Below are 10976 nucleotides of genomic sequence, written 5' to 3'. Positions count from 1 at the left end.
CCCACACTTCTTTCCATCTCTTACACATACAGCTTTCTTACTGATTTCAGATATAACTACTCATAGAAAAATTACCCAGTAAGAAGGGGCTTAAAACTGGGCATTACAGCATTAATATTCCAAAAAGAGAATGGAGAGCATCATATATAGACCTGAAATCATGAGGATCCCTTTCACCACTATCCACATAGCTAATGACCCCAAGGAACTGTAACTGCTTGGCTTTTGCTATAAGGGAGGGGGGGGCAACAAAATTCTAGGCAAGACAGGTTATAGACTTCAAAAATATTTACCTTATTGTCTTCATAGAGGAAGTTAACAGCTGGCTGGGTGAGTCTGAAAGTGTTCTTTGCATTACCCTGGAATATAAAGCCTCTGACTCAGACACTCACTTTTCCAGTTTCTGATTATAGGATGATATAGAGTAACATAATTAAAATGAAATTATCTCCATGTTCTTTGTATAGTAAATTGAAAGACATTTGCTAGAGTATTAGCTAGATCTACAATTCTAGGCTAGTTATAGTTTATGATTTTAAAAAACAGCTTTTTAAAGAGAAAACAACAATTTCTATTTTCCTCTCTACTCCACTGATGTTGACTTCTGGATGTTAATGTCTCTTCCAAAAACCTGGGCTCCCAATTCTGCAACCTCCTCAAATCCCATGACCTACATCTCCACTCTACCTCAGCCACCCACAAGAAAGGTTACACCTCATGATCCACCTTGAACTCTGAAATTCCCTTCTCTGATCAAAATCTCTTTTCCTTTTTTCTCTCCCTCTGTCTCACTCCTAAAATGATTCTTGATCCTCTCTGCAACCTCTTTTATCTCCATTCTTCTTGTTCTCCCAGTTTATCACTCCTGATCTGGCCTTGCTCTCTGTATCACAATCTTGACCTAATCTTTTATCATCTAAGGTAAGCACGGTCCTCCATCCTTAAAATCTTTAGCCCCCTTGTCATTGATGCTCTCTCTGCTAATCCTCAATCATGAGTCATCTCAAAATTCTCTTCTGCTTTTACTCCTAAATTGCTGAACATGATTGGAGAAAGTCACAGAGCCATGATGATCAGATCCATGACCAATTCATGTTATTTATCCACATCTGGAAAACACATACACATGTGTGTGTGTAAACACACATATACAATATACACAGGCACCTTTGTGCTATATGTTATATATAACACGTATGTTATATATTGACATATACACATGTATGTATTATAGTGATAACTTTAGTAGTTTTTTTTTTTAAAAGAGCTATTACATGTACCTTATTGTTGCGTCTTAAAGACCACAGGATCTTTCCCTCTCACTTGTAACTGAAACCTCCATATTGTACTCCTTTATTAGAATATAATTTATTTGATATAATAGATTGTCACCACTTTTGCATTTGTATCCTCAGCACTTAACGCAGCACTTTGCACAAAGTGAATTATTTACAGTGTTTCTTTTTTCATTCATTCTTTCATCTGGAAAGAACTTCACTGATATATACCAGTCTTTACTTTTTTTTTTTTTAATTCTCTATCATGAAGCCTACAAGACTGTTCAGATCATTCTCATTTCTCTTAGTCTCCCATGCCATTTCATCTCTTCTTTCTCTTGTCATAATTGATAAGAAAATTAAATCCATAAATCATTAACTCCTTTTTCTCCTCCTGCAAGATAGCAAAATCCCTTTCTTTGTGTTTACTTACCATTTTCTATGTGGCTTCATGTTTTGAGAAAAAAGTACTACCTCTTTCTAACCTAAACTCCCCCTAACTTTCATTCATGCTTCATTCTTCTTAAATCTTCATCCTCACTATATCCTCCTATTCCCAGTTGTGCTCTCATCCCATCAGTCCTGCTTTGGCCATATTTCTTCACTTTAAAGTGATCCTGAGGTCAATCATTTCAAACATATACTATTAGATTTCCTTGAATCCTTTATCCTCTAATCCAATAGCCAGTAATACCTACCCAAACCCTAAATCTGTGTTGTTCTCACCTTCTGTCTTGTCTATTCCTACTTCCATGCTGCTGAAATATACTGGAGGAAGTCACACAATCATATGAACTGAATTCACTACAAATTTATGATATGTAATTTCAAGTGAGCTCTCAATATTCAGTGGCAATCAGCTTAGTCTTCCCTGACCAAATCTATTGTGATTTTCTTGATTCTCAAATTTGTAGATTATTTCCCATCTATTCTGAATATTTGTCCATAAATACTTGCACATTGTCTCTCCCATCTGATTTGTAAACTCCTCAAGGGCAAGGGCTGTCTTTCATGTGTTTTAAATCCCCAGTGTTTAGAATAGTGCTTGGCACATAGTAGTTGCTTATTTACTGACTGATTTTCTATTGTTCTCCTTCATACATGGGATATGCAGTTAAATTGGCCTTGTAGTTGTTCTCTATAGATAATATTTTTATCAGGTAGTCTCCTGTGTAGGAAAAGCATCCTGTCCTTATATCTGCATTTTAGAAACCACAGCTATCTTCAAAGCATAGTTTATTTGCTGTTTCTTACATGATACTTTTCCACATCTCAAGTTGTTAGTGCCTTCTTCCTCTTCAAATTATTTTTTTTGCTTTGTATGTATAGTGAAGATCTTTTGGGGCTCAATATTCAGGAGCCAGGTTGCTATATCTCCTTATAGTGCTAATAGTTCACCTGAATAGTTTAGATTGTTTGATTTTCCACCATTTATGTTCCCTTCACTCTTTGTTGCCAGTATCGAAGTTCTATTTTACTAATTACATAAATTAGATTTTTAAAAAATTTTTAAGGATTGGATCCCCTTATCTTGCTCAAACTTGAAGGTCCCAATCCTATTTCTGATTAAAAATCCAAAGACTGACATTCACCCTGTGGTTAACAGACAATAACCATTTACATTATCTTAATTGAATCCTCATGACTCTCCTAAAAGAAGGCCACTTAGCCTCCTGTATATGGAGGTTAGCATCAGAACCATGTGTCACATATATTCTGTATTTATTTGTGTCCATGTATTTCCCAGTTGAATGTAACTTTCTTAAAGACAGGAGCTACTTCTTTGTTGTCTTCATATACACAGTGCTTTGAATATATTGGGTCGTTCATAAATGTGTTGAATTGAACTCTCATATCCTTCATCTAATTCCCATTTCTCTTTCACTTTCAGTCTTTTTAAAAACTTATTGGTTCCTTTCCATTTGACAATAATTCACTTCCCCTATCTTTAAAATCTTTTACTGAACCCTACCACCCCTCCAAGCTATTAACTCATTCTTTCCTTCCTTTGTACCTTTAGAAAGACTCTTTCCATCTTCTTCCTCACTACCTACTCATAATTCTTTGTTATATGGCTTCCATTCCTACTATAGAAAGACTCCATCTAGTCCCTCAGATGACAGTGACTTCCTGATAAGTTCAATGGCCTTTTCTCTATCCTCGCACATCTTCTTGGACCTTTTTCAGCATTTAACACTTTCAGCATCCTTATAGATACTTTTTTCCTCGTCTGCTTTTCATAACACTTTTCTCCTAGTTTCCTATCTGCTTTTTCCCAGATTCTTTTATTAGGTCACCATTCTTCTTCTGCTCCCTAAATGGCATGATCTCCACTACTCTAATCTGGTCAAAATACCTTCTTGTTGTATATTTGTCATAATGGGTAAAGTGCTGACTGGAGAGCACAGGTTTATTTGAATCTTGATTCAGATAGTTTCTAGATGAATGATATTGGGATGTCAATTAAACTCTCACAATCTCAATTTCATCTATTTTTAAAATGAGGAGGGTGGAATGATAATCTAAAATCCTATCTAACTAAATCTATGCTTCTGTGATCTATGGCAACAATCTTGTTGACCTCATTCATCTGTGTAAATGATTTCTAAATCCATGTTACAATCCTTAATATTTTTTATAAATAGCTGTCCTTCATTGACAACTGCTTACTAGACATCTACATCTAAATGGCCTCTTGATATTTTAAATTCAGTATACCCAAAATGAAACTCATCATTCTACCCCCTGTCACAAGACCAAAAAAAAGTTATAAAAGTTAATAATGTTATAATGTTATTATAAATGTTATAAAGTCAAATGCTATTCTTAAGTATTCCAAGGAATGTAAATTAATTATTTTGCTTCCTATTTAATAAATAGATGAATGCATATATATTTATACATAGTTTTTTTTTAATAATTAAGGCCTTGTTAGGAGTTTTTAATTGTTTTGTTTGAGCCAGAAACCCTAAGGGTCTTCCTCTCCCAGACTGAAATGGGGGGGGGGGGGTTGACTAAGTAAAAGAGGCCATTCTTTGCCTCAATTCTTGCCTAATCTCAATCACTGAATGGACATTGCATTCATCAAACTGAAACTTACTGAAGATCTTAAAAAGGCAAAATTCTCCCACTGCATCCCACATGCACTCCCATCACCAGTCATCCTAATCTATATCTTGCCACTGGACTCAGATGACTCTGGAGAAAAAAGTGAGGCTAATGACTTTGCACAACTCTGCCTCCCTCAAATCCAACACATTTGGTTATCATGGCATCGCCTCCCTGATGCCATGGTCCTCTTCAAAATATGTTTTGGTATTTTATTTTATGCCTTTCCTACAAAATCTGAGCTAACATTTCTATTTATAATCCAAACAAAGTTTAGGGGAGGGAGAAGGAAAGCAAGTAAGGATAGTGATGACTTATTACCCATAACCAATCAGCTGCCAAGCCCTATTTTGCTTCCAAAGCAATTCTTAAATCTCTTCCCTTTTTTCCTCTCACATCATTTCTCCTAATTCAAGCCCATGTCACCTCTAATACCTGATCAGTCTCTGAGCCTTCAGAAGTTTCTTCTTTCTCCAATCCTTCCTTTCTAGAACTACAAACATAAACTTTTGAAGATACATATCTAACCCAATCATTCTCCTGATTAAAATCCTTCAGTGACTCTATAATTGCCTCTAAGATTACAAACAAACACCTTAGTTTGGCATATATAAACTTCTTAACATTCTGATTCTAATCTATCTTCCTAGCATTGTTTCATACTTTCTACTTCATATAATCATTCTATGTTCCATCTTATTCCAGCTTCTGTATGTTTCCCAAACTTATCCTTTTCATCAATGTGAGGCTATACACTAAGCCTATATCCCCAGAATGCATTGACTCCACATCTTGATATGTTAAGATTCTTATACTTAAAGTTCAGCTTAGCTTTGCTATGTCCATTAAGGCTTTCTTGAACTATAGGATATAGCAAGATATGTTGGAAAGATCATTGGCTCTGGATTAAGACATAACTTATATGGACTTGGACAACTCATTTAACTTTCTTATTATAAACTGCTTCTTTATTGTAAACTGATGGAGCTGAACAATGTAGCTTCTGAGACTTCTTCTAGCTTCTGATCTATATTTCCTCCTGAACATGCTCCCTCCCTCCTCAAATTTTGTTAATTTGAATTTTTCTCTTTCCTTTACAATAGTCTACTTCTTAGTCTACTTATGTGAGTAAATGTTACATCCTCTCTTACTCACTTATAATCTATTGGAGAGCCAACACTAGTTATCTTGACTTATGTCTTGTCAATGAACTTCCATGATTCTGGAGGAGAGAATGAAGCCGATGACTTTGCACAGCTCTGCCTCATTTAAATTCAATTCATGATGTTATTTGTCTTTGTCAAGAATAAAGAACAAACAACAATTGATGGCAAGCTTGTGGAAGGATAGGAATTATGTCATTTTTCATCTCATTACCAGCATCTAAAACAATACTTTAATGAGAGCAGATATTTAATAAATGTTGAACAATCTTGTTATTGTTATATGTGTATACAACCATGGTAAAGAGGAAAAACATTCAAGGCATGATCTGGAGAAAGAGAAGACAAAGTACTCCAGCATCTTTACCAAGAAAACCCCAGATGGAATCATGATGAGTCAGCCATGATAGAAAATCGTTGAACAAGAACATACATCTTTCATGTCCATCTGACACTGAACTCTCACCTGTAGCTCCAATGGTAAAAATGCACAGCAGCATTTCAATAATTATCTTGGCAGACAGGTTAAACTTACTTGAGGGTAACTGACATGTCTCAAAACTGTTGGTGAGTTAGAGGATATCTTCCCCAAGAATGTGAATGCTTCCCAAAATGGAATGGATGGACAAGAAAAATTTATGAGGAGAGCTGGCTCTGTACGGTTCCCCTACCCCTTTCTCCCAGGATCATCACTGAGATCTGCCTTCATGGTGAAGGCATGGTTGAGGAGTACAGTGATTATATCAGTACCAGTAGAAGTACAAAAATAAAGGATAAGAAAACTTATTTTATAAAATGACTCTTCAATCGATTATAATACTTCATTGCTTGTTGGCATCTAAACCTTTTGTATTTCCACTATGCTAGCAGTGACTATAGATCATAGCCAACTTGCAACCTAAATGATTAGATGAAGAAAATTAATCAACTTATATGGAAGTACAATTATGTTGCCATGGACACAGATTTCTGGATGTGGTTTTAAGACCCATTGAGGAATTCAGAAATTATGCTATCAGTACTAACCATTAAGATATAATGTGGCCTTACAAAAGATATTTTAGTTTGAATTGACATTTATGGAAGAGGATTCTGGGAAGATGTTGGAATAAGTCAGAAAATTCCAAACTCTCCAAATTTCTCCCATAAACAAAATAAAATTGTGCCTCAAGACAAACATAAACTGGTGAAAAGTAAATAAAAGTTGAGGTATAACAGAGGTCTTCTTGGGACAACTAAGAAGATCTAGGGAAAGACCCTAAGATGATGATTTGGCTGGTATAAAGAACAAATACCTCCAGCTAGCTCCACTGAAACATGAGAGAGAGACCTAGGACTTGCTGGGTTCAGAAGTAACCCCAACCTCAACCAGAGGATCTTTCAACTTCTGGACAGGGTTAGGAGTTGAGGGTTCTGAGTCTAGGAATATTGAAGGAACATCTGCTGATAAGGAAGACAAGCCCACCTGTGCTATTGAGATACTGCCCTAGGGGAGAAGGAACCAGCACAGACCTGGTGAGTGCAGAAGCAGTGGAGCAGGGTAGATGCTGGCTGTAGACACTTAAAGGATGTAAAGGTTTTGGTTTGGGAATGTGAAATATGGGGAAATTGAAAGAAAACCTGAAGCCAAAGGGGCACCATCTTTCTTACCCCTTGATTAGCAAACAAAGGAGAAAGAACCCAATTATAGAAAGTTATTATGGGAATAGGGATGACCTGGGTCCATTTTCAGAGGTAGATACTAAAGTTAAAAAAAAAAGCCTCCTTTGTGGTAAAACAAAACAACACTAAGTAACATAGTAACATTAATTGGTTACATGCCCAAAAATAATTTATAAAACTCAAAAAAAAAGCTTTAAAATCAATTGATCCAGAAGGAAACAAGAAATGATGCATATAAAATCAGTATTAAAATAAATATTAAGGAAAAACTATAAAAAATAATAAGAACAATAAAAAAACTGGCCAATTAAAAAGGAGATCCAGAGTCTGGAGGAAGAAAATGACTCTTTGAAAATTAGAATTGGGCAAGGGGAAGCCAGCGAACTTATGAGACTAAAGAATGAAGAATGAATCTTGTAAGAACAACAACCGATCTGGAGAACAGATAAAGAAGAGAAAACATAAGAATAATTGACCTGAAAGCTATGAGCAAAAAAAAGAACTTTGATATAATAATATAAGAAATCAAAGAAAATTGTCCTGACGTGACAGAACAAGAAGGGAAAATAGAAATAGAAAAAAATCTACCAATTACCACCTGAAAGAGATCCTATAAAGAAAACATATAGAAACATCATTGCCAACTTTCAAAAACTCCAGATGAAAGATAAAATTTTATAAGCAACAACAATAAAATAATTCAAATATGTTAAAGCTACAATTAAGAGTCACATAAACCCTATTAGTGGCTACAATAATGGACCAAAGACCTTGGAATATTACATGTTAACAATCAAAATAACTAGGGTTGTGGTAAAAATATTATATCCAGAAAAATTAAATATGATACTAAATTTTTAAAATGGTCACACAATAAACTGTTAGATTACCAGAATTTGTTGCAAATAAACCTGAATTCAATAGAAAATTTGACATGTAAGAGCCAACCTCAAGGAGAGTAGGACAAACTGTTTTATGCATGGAAATATAAACCATATGTCTAAGATTGTAATTAGATTAGTAATTGAGTAGTCCAAAAGAAAGACAGGGGTAAACCTGAATATAATATGTTCTAAAAAGCAAAACCATGTAAGAAAAAAGCAAAAATGGTAATTATGCTATACAAATGAATTGCAAGATCAAGAACCAACATAGAAGAATTAGATAGAAGACAAGGGTTAGTAGTTCCAAAATCCAAAATTAAAAAGGGAACAATGCCTACATATATTAAGAAAAGTATAATAGCTCCCTCCAAAACTTATAAAGAAATAAGAGGTAGAGAGAATGGGAGAGGGTGGGGTGTAGAAAGGTGTGTAGATTAATAAGAATTGGATAAGGAATCAAAATTAATGAAAAAGAGATAAAGAGTGAGGAAAAGGGTAGGAAAAAAAGACATAGGAAGGATCTTTGGGATAGTACTTAAGAGGGAAGTTAAGTAATAGCAAGGCAAGTTAACAGATAAAAATGAAGATGGACAGTTCTGACTACAGTATGTTTTATTATTATATATGCTTTCTTTAAATGGAAATTTATTGTTGCATATTTTGAATCCTCTCTGTTTATACATGTCATTTTTTTCTGTTTGTTTTTTTCTTTTTTTCTTTAATTTTTTTCTATTTAAATTTTAAAATATCTGGAAGAAGTAAACGATTATGGATTATATTAAGAGGATTAAAAAAACAGAAATATATATATTTATATATCTAGATATATAAATGTATATATATATACATATATATGTGTGTGTATGTATGTATGTATGTATGTATGTTAAATTAAACATGAACTGCCATGTTGAGCTTCCTGGAGGATATTATCCTTGCTCATTCATAAATGCCAATTCTGTTTTTTTTTTTTAATCCTTTTAAAATAATCCATGATCTATGATCCATATGGTGATCCTTATGTGATGACATCAAAGAAAAAGACATTAAGAGTAGAAAAAAAAGTCTTTACTAGAAAAAAAGAGGAAAGGGGAGATATAATGGGACAATTAGTTCACATAAAGATGTGCAAAAGACCTATTACAATCCAGGGAAAGAAGGGAGGGGGATGAGCATTGTCTGAAATTTGATCTCATCAGTTTTGTCTTTAAGAGGGAATAATTTAATCATTCAATTGAGTACAGAAATTTATCTAATCCTATAAAGAAGTAGAAGGAGAAAAAGGAAAAGAAATTGGAGGGATAGGATAGAAGGGAAGGGAGAAACACTAGGGGAAAAAGTAAGAGGAGGGAAGGGTTGATAGAAGATAAAGTAGTGGGTGGAAAAAGACTGCTAAAATAAGGGGAAGTAGTGATAGGAAATAAGGTAATGGTTGCTAAGGACAAGGTGGAAAGAGAGGACAAAAGTATATATAGGAGAGAAAATAGGAGGGAGGAAAATACCAAGCTGGTGATCATAACTGTGAATGGGACAAACTCTTTCATAAGCAAATAGCAGAATGCATTTAAAAAAACAGAATCATATAATATGTTGTTTACAAGAAACACATTTGACACAGAGAGAAAAAGTAAAAGGCTGGAACAGAATTTATTATGCTTCAGCTGAAGAAAAAAAAAGCAGGGATAGCAATTCTGCTCTTAGAAAAAGCAAAAGTAGAGAGATCTTATTAAAGAGATCAGGAAGAAAAGTACATATTGATAAAGGGTATAATGAATAATGAAGCAGTAATGATACTAACTAAACATGTATGCACCAAGTAGTAGAAAAAGCAAATTCCTAGAGAAGATTTTAAGCCAATTGCAGGAAGAAATAGACAGTAAAACTATTCTAGGGAAGGACCTCAACCTTGCCCTCTCAGAATCAGACAAATCTAACCACAAAATAAACAAGAAAGAAATTAGGGAGGTTAACAGGATCCTAGAAAACATAGATATTTGAAGAAAATTGAATAGAGACAGAAAGGAATACACTTTTTTCTTGGCAGTACATGGCACCTACACAAAAATTGTCCATGTGTTAGGGCATAAAAACCTCACAATCAAATGCAAAAAAGCAGAAATAGTAAATGCTTCCTTTTCAGACCACAATGCAATAAAAGTTATATTCAATAAAGGGTCATGGAAAGATAGACTAAAAACCAATTGAAATTAAATAATCTAATTTTAAAGAATGAGTGGGTCAAACAACAAATCACAGGAATTATCCATAATTTCATCCAAGAAAATGTCAATAATGAGATGACATAGCAAAACTTATGGGATGCAGCCAAAGCAGTTCTTAGGGGAAATTTTATATCTCTAGACAGCCACATAAATAAAACAAAGAAAGATGAGAGCAATGAATTAGGCATGGAATTTAAAAAGCTAGAAAAGGAACACATTTTAAAACCCCAATTAAATATTAAATTAGAAATTTTGAAGATCAAAGAAGAGATTAACAAAATGGAAACCATGAAACTATTGAACTAATAAACAAAACTAAGAGTTTGTTTTATGGAAAAAATTAACAAAATAGCTAAACCTTTGGTTAATTTGATCAGAAAAAGGAAAGAAAAAAAATCAAATCACCAGCATCAAAAATGAAAGAGGTGAAATTATCATCAATGAAAAAGAAATTAAAGCAATAATTAGGAGCTATTTTACACAACACTGTGGCAGCAAGTCTGACAATCTATGTGAAATGGATGAATATTTACAAAACTATAAATTGCCCATGTTAACAGAAGAGAAAATAAAATATTTAAATGGTCCCATTTTAGAAAAAGAAATTGAACAAATCATTAATGAACTCCTTAAGAAAAAATTTCCAGGACCAGATAGATC

This window comes from Antechinus flavipes, chromosome 1 (genome assembly GCF_016432865.1).
Source record: "Antechinus flavipes isolate AdamAnt ecotype Samford, QLD, Australia chromosome 1, AdamAnt_v2, whole genome shotgun sequence".
In the NCBI taxonomy this organism is placed as follows: Eukaryota; Metazoa; Chordata; class Mammalia; order Dasyuromorphia; family Dasyuridae; genus Antechinus; species Antechinus flavipes.
The sequence above is the reverse complement of the archived record's forward strand: the minus strand, read 5'-3'. Positions refer to the sequence as shown.